Below are 13479 nucleotides of genomic sequence, written 5' to 3' on the forward strand. Positions count from 1 at the left end.
GACATAAAGTCTCAGGTACCGACAGCAGCCAGATACATGTGACATCATTACAAAGTGGTATTCCAGCCCATGGGAGTCCAAACTTCACACTGGGGAGGCTAAGAATGGGCCTGGAGAACCAACAAGGATCTCAAACTGCACACACAGATCTTGTTGCTATGGACTGTGTTCACTCCCTTGTATAGGATCTGCCAATCAACTCATCCCACCGTGGAGAAGCAGCAGCAATTGATTTAATACAGCCTGTGACTATCCTAGGTGTTTAAAGGGTGGGTGCGCACAGGGGTGGACTCTGACTTTGAGGCCACATTTGTTTCTTCTGCTCTTGCTTGGTTCCTTGGAAGGCCTCATAGTCCTTTCCGTCTCTCCCTCCCCCCTCCCTCCCTTCCCTCCCACCTAGAGCTTACCACTGAGCTACATCCCCTGTCCCTGCAGCCTTCTGCCTTCTCCCATTCCCACATTGCCATTTTCTGAGCTTCCTTAGCTCACTGCTTGGCTTTTGTTCTGCCTGCATAGGCGTCATTCCTCACCTAAGTTCCTAGGGGAATGCATCAAACACTGCTTAATATTTGTGTGTGGGGACAGGCTGTGGGATTTAGAGTAGAGTGGCCAAGAAAACACATGGGCCCTTGAGTTTTCAGCAGTTGGCCTCAGAAAGATTTGTGCATCATGCTGACTTACTTTCTCCTTTGTACAAAGTCTTGGGAGTCTATCAAGTGTGTGTTTAAGCTTGTTTCTTGGTCGGAGATTTCCCCGGTCCTTTTGATGCTGTGAGTGCCTGTGTTTCTTGGGAAGGCCCCAGAGTTCCTTTGGTGGTAGGACACAGCATACTTGAAGCCCTGTTGTGTTGACCTATTTGTTTACATCCTTTAGTTAAACAACTACTTTTATCAACCACATTAAAAATTCTTTGTAATTAAATTCTTGCACACACTGGAAATGAACCTCTGTGGTATCCTCAGAATCCACCACAGGTTGCAAATGTCTGGGGGAAAAAATTGCTGACATGTACTATGTAGTTAGCCTTACTGCGGTTGTGTTCATACTGAACATGTACAGATTCTTTTTCTTGTCATTCCCTAAAGAATACAGTATAATTACTATTTATGTAGCATTTACATAATTAATATTAAAAGCCATCTAGAAATAATTTGAGCACTTGGCTCATATATATGAAACACTGGGTTCAATTTCCTAGCATCACATAAAGGTCCATCAACAACTAAAAAATATATTTAAAATGTATATATATGGGAGGGGTGTGCCTATGTTCTATGCAAATATGAGGCCATTTCGAATGAGGGACTTGAGCACCTGAGGATTTTGGTATTTGCAGAGGATTCTGAAAGCAGTCCCCCACAGATATTTGAGGGATGACACTTATTTTCTGCTTCTTCCAGGTATTCATAGGCACTTGCTGTGCACACAGGTCACATTCACATGCATCTGCATGGCACTGTTGGAGCAAGAGGATACTCAGATGTACAGCATCCTGGTGGTCAATACTGTTGAGGAAGGGTGTGGAGAGAGGAGAGGGCTCAACCCACTGACCCTGTGCTGTGCGTAGTACACAGTCATGTTTGGTTGCTTGATCTTTTCAGGAAATATGGTCTCTCAGAAATCCTCTGGAGGCAATTGCCTCTCAGCCTCCCAGTCTCCAAGAACAGGCAGGTTGGCATGTCTACTGAGGATCACATAGTGCTTTCTTTCTGCTCTGATAGCAATTCCTGTTGGCTCTATAAGGCCCTGTATTACTGTATTTATTCGGTTTTCATGTTGCAAGAATTGAAAAATGGTTGCTCAGTCAGAGAGCACTTGCTTCTCCCTGACTTTCATGCCTGTGTCAGGCGATGCATCAGTGGGGCTCAGAGGACCTGATGGACAGCTGCATGACCACAGGGCTTTCAAGTCTTCCTTTGGCCACCTGTAGCCCTAGATCCCTTTCTCTGCACTTGCAGTCTTCCGCACAGTTCCTTGGATGCGGTCCAGGGCAGTAGCACATCCCCGAGTGGCAGTGCTGAATGTTCAGTGGGCCTTTGTTAAAAGTTTTCATAGCTCATTAGTAACATTAGCAATCACTTGCTGGCTTTTGCCTAGGGTTGGAAAAAAAGGATGCATACCACAGAGGCCATACCGCAGGGGAGAACACTTAGCCTGGAGTAAAGTGGTGCCATTTCTGTAATTAGAAGCTTTGGGAATCCAGCAAAACTGTTCCCTCTGTGCCCAATTTTTCTATCACATAAGTTAGCTGCAGGAAGAAGTAATGAATTCCAGTGGGATTCATTACTAAAGTGGCCCAGGGCTCTTGCTTCTCATTGCACTTCCCTGCCAGCACTCAGGACAAGGGATCTTGCTCTCTGGAGGGGACTTTTAATTAACCCAATATTCTTGTCTCATTTTCAGTTCCTGGAGCCACTCCAGCAAGGCCGTCTCTGTCTCCTGTAACATTTAAAGAAGTTTCGATCCATTCAAATATTTTCCTCTGTGGGAAACCTATGTATACGTCATGAGTTTCATGGTGTTCCTTATACTTAGGTGTTGGGAAGAAAGAGATCAATAAGACATGTTCCTGTCCTTAACCAAGTAAGGGTCTGGGAGCAGAAGTGAACAATAACAGCTATTAGGGCTAGTCCATTCAGGAGACCCCAAGAAGGGGACATTGAGTGGGGACAATCAGCCTGTAGGGAAGATGACACAAGCAAAGTGAGAGGCTTATTAAGCGATTCAGGAACAGAATTTAGTGGTTATGTCAGTCCTGAATGCAGAGGCCCAGAAAAAAATGACTTCATCAGGTTCTTGAGATAAAAGGATCATTGGGGTAGGAGATAAAGCTGGAGGATTAAGACAGGATAGTTCATATACAGCATGCACCAACGATACATGTGTCGTTTAACATTGGGGATTTGTTCAGAAAAATGTGTTCTTGGGTGCAAGTGATTTCATCATTGTAAGCATCAGGTGTACTCGAACACCAGGCAATATGATCCTGCGGGACCTCTGTGATGTGCCACGCAGGCAGTCCTTCCTGTCAGCACACATTTATGGCACATGAGTGCATATTAGTCACAAATGTTAATTGGAAGTTGATGAGAATCCATTGGCATTTCATGAGATTTTCAGTTTAGCAAGGTAACCACTGTTCTTTCTTGGGAGATGGATTGAAGGGAACCTATTTCTGTTAACTTGTGTCACATATCAAGCCATCTAGAACAGCAGTTTAAAACAACTCTTTGGCCAAGAGTAGAAGGTACACACCTGTAATCCCAGGGAGTAGGGAGGCAGAGGTAGGAGGATCACAGGTTCAAGGCCAGCCTCTCAGCAACTTAGGGAGACTATGTCTCAACATGGAAAAAAAAAAATAGACTGTATGTGTAGCTTGTAGCTCAGAGGCAAAGCGCCCGAGTTCATTCCCCAGTAACAAGCATTTGTGTAATTTTTCACTGTTTGACAATTTAGGTCACACTCAGCTGGAGAGTTTTTTGCACTGGCATCTGCAGGGTGTTACCAGGTTGAGTGGACGGTTACTTGGTCTCCGCTCCTGGCTTATCCTCCAGCAGTCCAGGCAGGGCCTGTGCACACAGTGCCCAAGGCTCCCCTAGTTTTCAGGCCCCTGCTTGCGTCAAGTTCACCTACTCTGTATGGGCCAGTGTAATCAGGTGGTGATCCCAGAGTGGAAGGGACATGGATATGGAGAAGAAATGGAGTGGAGGTTCATTTTGCATCTGCCACAATGTCCGTGTACTTTTATTGTAAAAGTCCAAGTGAGAGGGAACAGTTTTCTTGAGATGCAGTTGACACATAGGAAACAGTGCATATTTATAGTGTTCAACTTGGCAAGTTTGGACCTAAATGAAACCATCCCCACAGTCAAGTTAGGGAGCCCCCAGAAGTGTCCTCAGGTGTCTTATTATTGAACAGCTCAAACCATGTTTTCCTATGAAGAATGAAAGTCTGATTTCTAACCACTAGCTTCCTTTCCCACTATCCCCCATTCTTTATCTTCCCATCCATGTGGTAACCTGGAAGAGCTCACAGTGAAGTCCCCATGTTCTCTCATGGGAGATGTAGAAATAGAGCACTATTTGGAGCCCAGAGTTTCTTTGGTAACTATGTGTAGAAATTCTGCATAGAGAATTCTAGGGACAGGGACAAAACTGCACAGATGGAAGGAAATTTGGTTTGCAGTTCTGAAAAACTGGTCAGTGAGTTGTCCAGAGAAAGCCCCTTATTTTATATGAGATTGAAATCTTTATAAAGCCACTCAGACACTGGGATTAGATTCAATTCCTAAAAAGCTTCAAATGTATAAATCTGACTAATTTTCTAGATTCTTGTCTGCTCCTGGGACAGAGTGAACCCTATAAGCTCTAATTGGTGACCCCCATGCTTCTGCACTGTAAGGTCCCAAAATGCACTTTCCATGCAGGTTCTACATGAGGACTGTCATTCATTTATTTGGAGACATTTGAGCCCCCCCCCCCACACACACTTTTTTTAAATTTCTGGTCATTGGACATAGGAAGGGAATTGTCTGTGGATGGTATCTCATATGATTGATTGGCAGAAGTCTTCTCTTTTTCAGTGGAAAAGTCTGACTCAGAGTTGGAAGACCATGACTTTCCCTCCTATATGTTTCTGTCTCTAGGTCTTTTTTCTGGTTTGAAATAGGTTTTATGGTGAAGTTAGGTGATGGTCCTGGGTGGAGTTAAATTTGGCCATAAATGGGACAAAAGGATGGTGGGTACGCATCCCTAAATGAAGGCTTTGGGAATTGAGCCAAGTCTGTGCTACAATATCCCTTGGTCCTTTAACTCCTACAAGGAATTGCACCTTGTAGGCTCCTGGGACTTAACTTCCTGCAGAACCTCTCCAAGAAGAAGAAAGGTCAGCAGAAAGACACATATCTTTTCCAAAAATATACTTGGAGGCAAAATCCATAGGAAAGGTTTGCCTTTTGCTCAGACAGTGGAGATGTTCTGATATCGGCAGGCCAATGATTGCTACTTTGTCCTTTTTTCTAAATGGAGGTGGGGTACTGCCTCCCAGGGTGAAGTGTGAAACAGGTTAATAAATTGAGGTAATGGGCACACAGAAACCTCCAGTTTAGCAAAAATTTATTTAGAACTTTATTTAGATTCTAAGGACTTATTTATAACAGACAAGGGTCCTGTTTCAAGGTTCTTGGGGGTGTGAAATAACTAAAAATGTTCTTCAACTTATTCAACAAATGTGGTTTGGTGTTTCTTCTACTCCAGACCTGAGGCCTCCTGTACCCAAGGATGCTTGACAAGTCAGTCTCTTGGGTCTACTGTGTTCTGGGTCTTAGGACAACCAGGATCTTCCCCTCATTGAATTTTCCCTACATTTCCCTTTCCTTGACTCTTCCAATTCATGATAGATCAATGGTTCTCATCCAGGGTAGATTTTGCCCCAAGAGGACTTCTGGCAACGTTCAGGGGGCATTTGGGATAGTCATGGCTTAACAGGGAAAGAATGGGGAGGTTGCTACTAGAATCTAATGACTTGAGGACACAGAGTTGCTGAATGTCTTACAATGCACAGGACAGCCTGCACCACATGCATGTTCACAATATCTGACCCCAACTTCAACAGTGCCCAGGTTCAGAAGCCCTGGGATAGAGTAACAATAGAATGCAGTTGAGGGAGAAATGGGGGACTATCAATACCACTTCAGGCTAATAAGGATAGTCATCTTTTGGAGCCCTCCTAATTCAGCTCAGGTCACTAGGGCAAAGGCTTCCCTAGAGTGGCTGGAAGGTTGGAAATGGACTGAATCAAGTCTTTTCTTCTGGAGCAATCAGTTTGTATCACCTTCAGACATGTGCTGGAGGTGTGACATCCAGGGTCCAAGGCAGAGCACTACTTAGTAAACAAGTACGGTGTTCATAAATATGTCCCCACCACTTGTTGAGAATCTGTAGACACTTCACATTTTCTGCTGACAGGGTAGACATCCTGGTAAATGGCAGAGTTAGGACTCACATTGACCCTGCCCCAGTCCAACCCAGTGCTCCCCAAGAGCATTCAGCAGTCCTCAAGCCAACCCAAGAGGGATTTAGTTTTGTACTCTCAGTTCAAGAGCATCTCCCCATGGAGCCGAACCATGTGAAAAGGAAGCTTTGTCCCCTCTGCTCCCTGTTGGAGGAGAGTTCTTATTGGGGGCCATTTCCTGGTTCAATCCATAGTTTCCAAGAGAGTTCTGTGCTGTACTCCACATATCTCACCTCCAGCAAACAGTGCCTCTTCAGAAGGCTGAGGCTAGGATAGGGCACTCCTCTCCTATGTGACTTCCTTGGTGCCATGAGTCAAGATGGGATGCATGCACTCAGCCCCGTGCCACCTGCAGCCTAGTCTGCCCTTCCTGGTTAGTTTTCTCAACTTTGTGCTGCTGGTAAGGGGTTTTTCCTAGTTGTCGGTGGGCCCATCATTCATTGTCCTTGATGGATGCTGAGCCTTTTGATGTGCTGCTTCAAGTTGTCTTCAGTTCCAGAATATTTTCTTCTAGTATTTCAAGAGTAGTGATTCTTTTCTGTCTTCAGAATATAGGGGGATGGAACTGGTGCAGAGACACAACAGCCATCAGCTCTCTGAATTTCTCTTGTTTATCTTTGACTTGCATTATCTCTCTGAGAGCAAGCTCCTCGGCTGAAGAAGTCTCCTCAGAGCTCCCTTCAGTTCCCTGTTCCTGAGGCTGTAGATAAAGGGGTTCAGCATGGGAGCAACCACGGTGTACATCACCGAGGCGATTGAACCTTTTCTGGATGGATGGGCTGTTCCAGAAGTGAGGTAGACCCCAAGGCCTGCACCATAGAACAAGGAAACCACTGAGAGGTGAGACCCACAGGTGGAAAAGGCTTTATACTTACCTCCAGCAGATGAAATGCCCACTATGGAGGAGATAATTCTAGCATAAGAAAAAAGAATCCCAGACAGGGGAATAATGCCCAGAAGGCCAGTTACACAATACAGCAGGACATCATTGGCAAGGGTGTCTGAGCAGGCCAGCTTGAGGATCTGAGCAAGTTCACAGAAGAAGTGGGGGACTTCTGTTTCTTTGCAGAAAGACACCCTCAAAACCATTAAACTCTGCAGCAAAGAATATGTCAGGCAGATTAGCCAAGAAAGCAGAAGCAGAAGACCACAAAGGCGAGGGTTCATGATGACTGTGTAGCGTAGCGGGTGACAGATGGCCACGAAGCGGTCATACGCCATCACAGTCAGTAGCAAACTATCCAACCCAGAAAAAATCATGAAAAAGTACACCTGAGTAATGCAGGCTTCATAGGTGATGGCTTTGTTCTGTGCCTGGGTGTTCGCTAACATCCTGGGGACCGTGGTGGAGGTGAAACAGATGTCCACGAAGGACAGGTGGGAGAGGAAGAGGTACATGGGGGTGTGGAGGTGGAAGTCAGAGCTGACGGCCAGCATGATGAGCAGGTTTCCCAGGATGGTGACCAGGTACATGGATAGGAACAGCCCAAACAGGAGAGGCTGCAGGGCCTTATCTTCCCACAGTCCCAGAAGGATGAATTTTGAAGTAGCTGTTTGGTTCCCTGGTTCCATAGAGCTCATGGAAATTGGCTAGAAAGAGGAAAGCATAGTTAAAACAGAAATGTGCCATACATTTAAAAATTATTCACTCATGAGCCTGATGTTTAAGCATTTTTGTGTTCTTCAGCTGACCAACATCTCTCTAATACTTCCCTCTTTTCTGTGCTCTGACCACCAGCACCTGCAATGACTCATCTTTAAATAACTGTTCCATGCTGTGCAGAATTCTTTGCATTGTCTCGGACCCAAGGAGATTCCTCCTCTGTTGTTTAATTTCTGAGAAAGAGCCATCATCCTCACCAATACCTCATTTATGCCTTGCATCTTTGGTCATGGGGAGAGAGAGAGAGAGAGAGAGAGAGAGAGAGAGAGAGAGAGAGAGAGAGAGAGAGAGATATCAGTGGGAGTTGCAGAATGTAATGGTAACTTATAGTCTTTATGCCATTGACCAGTGTCATGAAACAAACTCTCTTCTGTCTCAAGTTGGATTCACAGAATACTATGCAAATTTTTCGTAGGAAATACCTCTGTTATTATAGTAACATCTCCAGTCCTCTCCCAATATGTCTCTCTACCTACACCATGAAGACCAAGGCATCCTGCATGCCTCCATATGCTAAAGGTCAAATCAAACCCTCCACTGTGCATTCTAAATATGCCCTGCATGTTTGTGGAAGTTCTTAAATTTCTTTTAAGTCAAGGCATTTTTTAAAGTTTATTTATTTATTTATCTTCACAGTACTGATGATTGAAAGCCTTCTACCTTTTATTTTGCTCCATTAAAAAAATAAACCTTAATTTCTGTGTGAATATTAGCTATCTGTCTCAGAAGTTTCTAAACTCAGAGAAGGTCTTCTGGAACTTCATTCACATGTAAGAGGAAGTTTTCTTTTCTTGAGTTGAAATGCACTTCTGTTTAATCTACACAGTCCTAGTTCCTCTCTCTGAAGATGGTTTCTCTCAGCTGTGAGAGTCTTTAGATACCTGAATACATCTAAATGACTCTCTTTGTGTCTCTTCATATTTAACTTATTCTGCACTTATGCAAGAGTCCCCTCTGTCAGGCAGAGGTTAGACCAAGAATACAAAGGAGAGAGGCCCAGGCTCCACCTTCCTAGAGCCTTGAGCACCTTGGAAATGTCGGTGCAGTGATGATTGTGATCAAAACCCTGATGATTCACTTGAGGAGTGAGAGTCTTGGATGCTCTCGAAATATTAGCTGGTCAAACTTAAGAAACACTGTATGAACTTCACTGAAAATTAGCATTAGATACTCGGCATTTTACAATCCCGGGAACCTCCTGTGCAGTGTCATGGATCTGAGTCTTTGTACTTACCTGTCCTCTTCCCTGAGAGCCCTCTTTCTCCCTTATTCATTTGAAACACTTCTGCCTTTCCTTTCATAGATTGTCCCCAAATCTTCTTTGACCGCCCCAGGCAGCGAGGACCACTCTCTCTTTGGCCTCTGCTGTACTTGTAGAAAACTGGACTGCCTGAGACGGGCGCTCTCACATTGCCCATGTGGTCAGGTCTGGACTTCTCTTCCTCCCACCTCTTGATGTGCTTATCTAGCTCAGTGCTCGCCTGGGGGAGATGCTCTGCAGATGTGCTACATCCTCTGGGGAAGCGTTCAAGTGGGTGGCGAGGGAGCGATGAGGGGGAGGCCCAGGAGATGAGAGATGGGGAGACAGGAGAGCCAACCTAAAGATGCAGAGTGGAGCATAAACGACAGAGGGGCTGGGAAAGCCCTGTTCGGAGCCAAAGTGTGTATTTGATTTCCCTTTTTTCTGCCCCTGGGGTCCCTGCCTAGGCATCAGGAAAGTGCACAAGTGAAAGCATTGGCCCCCTTGCCTCTTTGCCACACCACTTCATGAGCAAACTAGGTCATTACAATGGAATTTCTATTATCTTTGCTTCTCCAAATGGGGGACCAAAAAGCATTGCACTGGGAGCCCAGAGGGGCAAGGACACCTGGTCAGAGCAACACCTGGGTGGCCCAGGGGGGCATTTCCCTGTGGCCTGGGATAAGTGAATATTGAACAGCAAATGGGGGAAGGGGGGGCTAATCCTCTAACTTCTTATTAAATAAATTGCTGTTTTGATTGTCTTTCTGGAGAGGTTCCCTCTTGGGGGTGAGAGGAGTGATCTGTTCTGCCATGTTTACCGTCCATGCCCTTTACCTACCCCAGCCCCATATCTTAAACCTGATTGGATTTTTTTCCTTTTTTGTTTTTTCCCTGATGCTGGCTATTGAACACTGAGCCAACCTAAAGAAGCAGAGTGGAGCATAAACGACGTAAACGTGCTTGTCTCTCTGGGCTCCCAGTGCAATGCTGTTTGGTCCCCCATTTGGAGAAGCAAAGATAATAGAGCCCAATCTTTAGAAATTCCATTGTAATGACCTAGTTTGCTCAGGAAGTGGTGTGGCAAAGAGGCAAGGGGGCCAATGCTTTCACTTGTGCACTTTCCTGGTGCCTAGGCAGGGACCCCAGAGGCAGACCCCAGCCCTTTTTATTTTTTATTAATTTCACTTTGAGATAAGACATCGATAACTTGCCCAGCCTGTCCTTGAATTTGGAATCTTCCTGCCTCAGCCTCCTGATAACTGGGATTACAGGCATGTAGTCACCCAGCCCTGCAGGGTTTTTTGTTTGTTTGTTTGTTTGTTTTCTCCTAAAACCATTATTCTCTCAGGTGTGGACTCCAAAGTACCCAGCTTCCCTTCAGGAACATTTTACTCCATCTCCAGTTTCTTAACAAATCTAAGGATTAAGAATCATCCTTAGTCAAATCTTGTTCGGTGTCCAGAGCACAAAAAGATCTCCAAGAAATCTGGAGAGACAAAATATATTTTATTTATTATATCATGAATATTCAATAGGATTTTTCTCTAATAGCACCTATGAGATGGACTCATAGAATTAAGGGTAGAACTTGAAAGCCCCGTAAGTAATGAAGGCAGCACACTGTAATCCCAGCTGCTCTGGAAGCTGAGGCAGAGGGATCACAAGTTCAGGGACACTCTAGACGAGGTGGAGGCAAGAGTTGGTAATATAGTGAGACTCTGTCTCAAAATAAAAAGTAGAAACACCTGGGCATGTAGCTCAGTGGTAGAACAACCCTGAATTCAATCCTGTGACTGAAAAAAAAAGAAAGAAAAAGAAAAATATTGAAAAATGCCAGAATGTTGGCACAAGTGCCAACTTCCCTAACAAGAACCAAATATGCAAAATAAATAAATAATCGATCAGTGGGATGGCATCAAACTAAAAATCTTCTGCACAGCAAAGGAAGCTGTGCACATCTTCTACATAGTAAAGAGACTACAGAATGCAAAAAGTTCTTTGCAGCTGCTCCTCCAAAGGGGGATTAATATTCAGAATATATAAAGAACTCAAAAAAACATCAAAGCCCTCAAATAACCCAATTAATAAAATGGCCATTTATTAAGGAGGTTGGTGCTTATGCCATTTTTTGGGGTGTCATGCCTGTGTATACTCTAACAGTTGCAAAGTTTCTGCTTTAATTGCTAGGAATCTCTATTTCATTCTTCCAAATAAATTTTAGAAATGTTTGCTCTATTTTCTAAAAAAAAGTAAAGCTGAGTATCAGATGGATTCTCAGTCAAGTTCTACCAGACCTCTAAGGAAGAACACACACCAATCCCCCTCAAATCATTCTGTAAAATACAAAGGGTGGGAACACTGCCAAATTCATTCTATGAAGAAGTCAGTATCACCCTGATACCAATACCAAGAGCATATCAAGGAAAGAAAGCATCAGACCAATATCCATGATGAATCTAGATGAAAAAAATCCTTAATAAAGTTTTTGGAAAATCATATTCAAAAACTCTTCCTCCCTCCCTCCCTCCTTTTCTTTCTTCTTTCTACAGTGGATATTGAACCCTGGGAGGCTTAACCACTAAGACACATCCCGAACCCTTTTAATTATTTTTACTCTTATTATTTTTATTTTGAGACAGTCTCTCCAAATTTGCTTAGGTCCTTGAAAACTTGCTGAAGCTGGTTTCATGTTTGTGATACTCCTGCCTCAGCCTCCCAAGCCACTGTGATTACAGACGTGTACCATCAGGCCAGTCTAATGAAGCATTCTTGAACATTATTTTTTTTTCTGGGCTTGGTGGCTCACACCTGTAATCTCAGCTCCTGGGGAGGCTGAGGCAGGAGGATCGTGAGTTCAAAGCCAGCCTCAGAAACTTAGCGAGCCCTAAACAACTCAACAAAACCCTGTCTCTAAATAAAATATAAATGTGGCTAAATGGTTAAGCATCATGGATACAAAAAAAAAAAAAAAAACCCCACAAAAACAAAAACTTTCCCTTTAAACAATGCTCTATGGTTTGAATAGAGTTTCTGTCCATGGTGATGATGGCTGGGTCTGCAGGGTGGTAATATTAGCCATTTTCCAAAAGAAAAAAATGTTCAGCAGATTTATGAAGAACGACTCAGCATCACAGATCATCTGGGTAATCATAAAGAAAACCACAATGAGACATCAGATCACAACAGTTAGAAAGTTTAATCTCAAAAACCAGAACAAAACATGTTTGTGAGAATATGGACAAAAGGGACCTCTGACTGCAATATTGGGCAACATAAATCAGTGTAATAATTATGGGAGACATTATGCAGGTTCCTTCAAATTTAAAATACAACTACCATAAGATCCAGTAATCCCATTACTGCACATCTGTATAATGTGCATGTAATTGGAATGTCAAAGTAGATGTACAAATCTATCATCATGGCAACAATACTCACAATAATTAATGTAGGGAATCGCCATTAATGTTTATTATCATGTAAATAAATAAATATGCTATACATACACAATGAAATACCACTGTGCATGAAAAGTAAAATAATCTGGGTATTTGATGCATTATGGAGGAGCCAGTGTGACATGATGTAAGTGACAGGGCCAGCCATAGGAAGACAAGCACTGCCAGAGCTCACTTAGAGGTGGATCTAACAGCAGAACTCAGAAGATGGTGACCAGGTCAGCTTTGGGGTAGAAGTTAGGGAGTTAGCAGTCAGAGTCACCAAATTTGAGATAGATTTGATGAACAGCTGATTAGCTAATCATCAACAATAAGCTTCCAAGTGGACACATGGGAAAAATCATATAGAAGGGGGAAATATTGCTAAAACCATATATGATAAGGGTGGTATCTAGACCATGTCATGAACTCTTACAGGTGAGAAACAAAGGTACAACCTGCTTAATTACGAAATGAGCATTGACTCCATAAGACATTTCCCCACAAAAGATATATCAACTGCCAACAAGCCCCTAAAAAAGATGCTCAATTAGTTACAGGGAAATGCAAATCTGAAGCAACGTGAGATTGCTTCACAGCCAATAGAAAGCCTTAATTTACATCAAATTGAAGATGATGAGTTTTGGCAGCAAGGTAAAGAGGCCTGAACCTCCCACACTAGACATGAAACGTGCCAGCTACAACGAAAAGCAGTTTGGTGATTCTTCATTAAGTTGTACCTACCATTGCCTTATTACCCAGTATCTCTTTCCTGTGTACATTTTATCCAAGCAACTGAACATAGAGTCTCGCATGCTTGAGCACCGAGGGTATTTCCTGAGAAGTGCACAGTTGGACAGTTTTGTCATTGTGCAAACATCACAGAGTCACATAAATCAGCATGGGTGTGACATCACTAGACAGACTGAAGTTACGGGACCACCCCCGTGTGTGCAGTCTGTATCTACCCAAGCATCATCAATGCAGCACACACCTGTCCTCAAGCTCTGAACACTATTGTGAGTGCCCACAGGAGGCAGGACCGTTCCCACAGGACCATTCAAATCACCCAGGTGTCCATCAGTGCATGGATGGATGAGCAGCTTATAGTGTACCCTGGAGGA

General features: G+C 43.7%; 1 pseudogene across 1 annotated transcript in view; it reads right to left on the reverse strand.

Moving 5' to 3' along the window:
• Nucleotides 1–6623: 6623 nt before the first annotated feature.
• The window catches only part of LOC308645778 (olfactory receptor 7D4-like), an 89900-nt pseudogene continuing 83044 nt past the window's right edge, over nt 6624–13479 (reverse strand). Inside the window, exon 4 of the transcript in view lies at nt 6624–7602. The product of the transcript in view is annotated as an olfactory receptor 7D4-like (transcript). The remainder of the gene's footprint in view (nt 7603–13479) is intronic.

This window comes from Spermophilus citellus, assembly GCF_964194105.1.
Source record: "Spermophilus citellus genome assembly, chromosome: 3".
Lineage (NCBI taxonomy): Eukaryota > Metazoa > Chordata > Mammalia > Rodentia > Sciuridae > Spermophilus > Spermophilus citellus.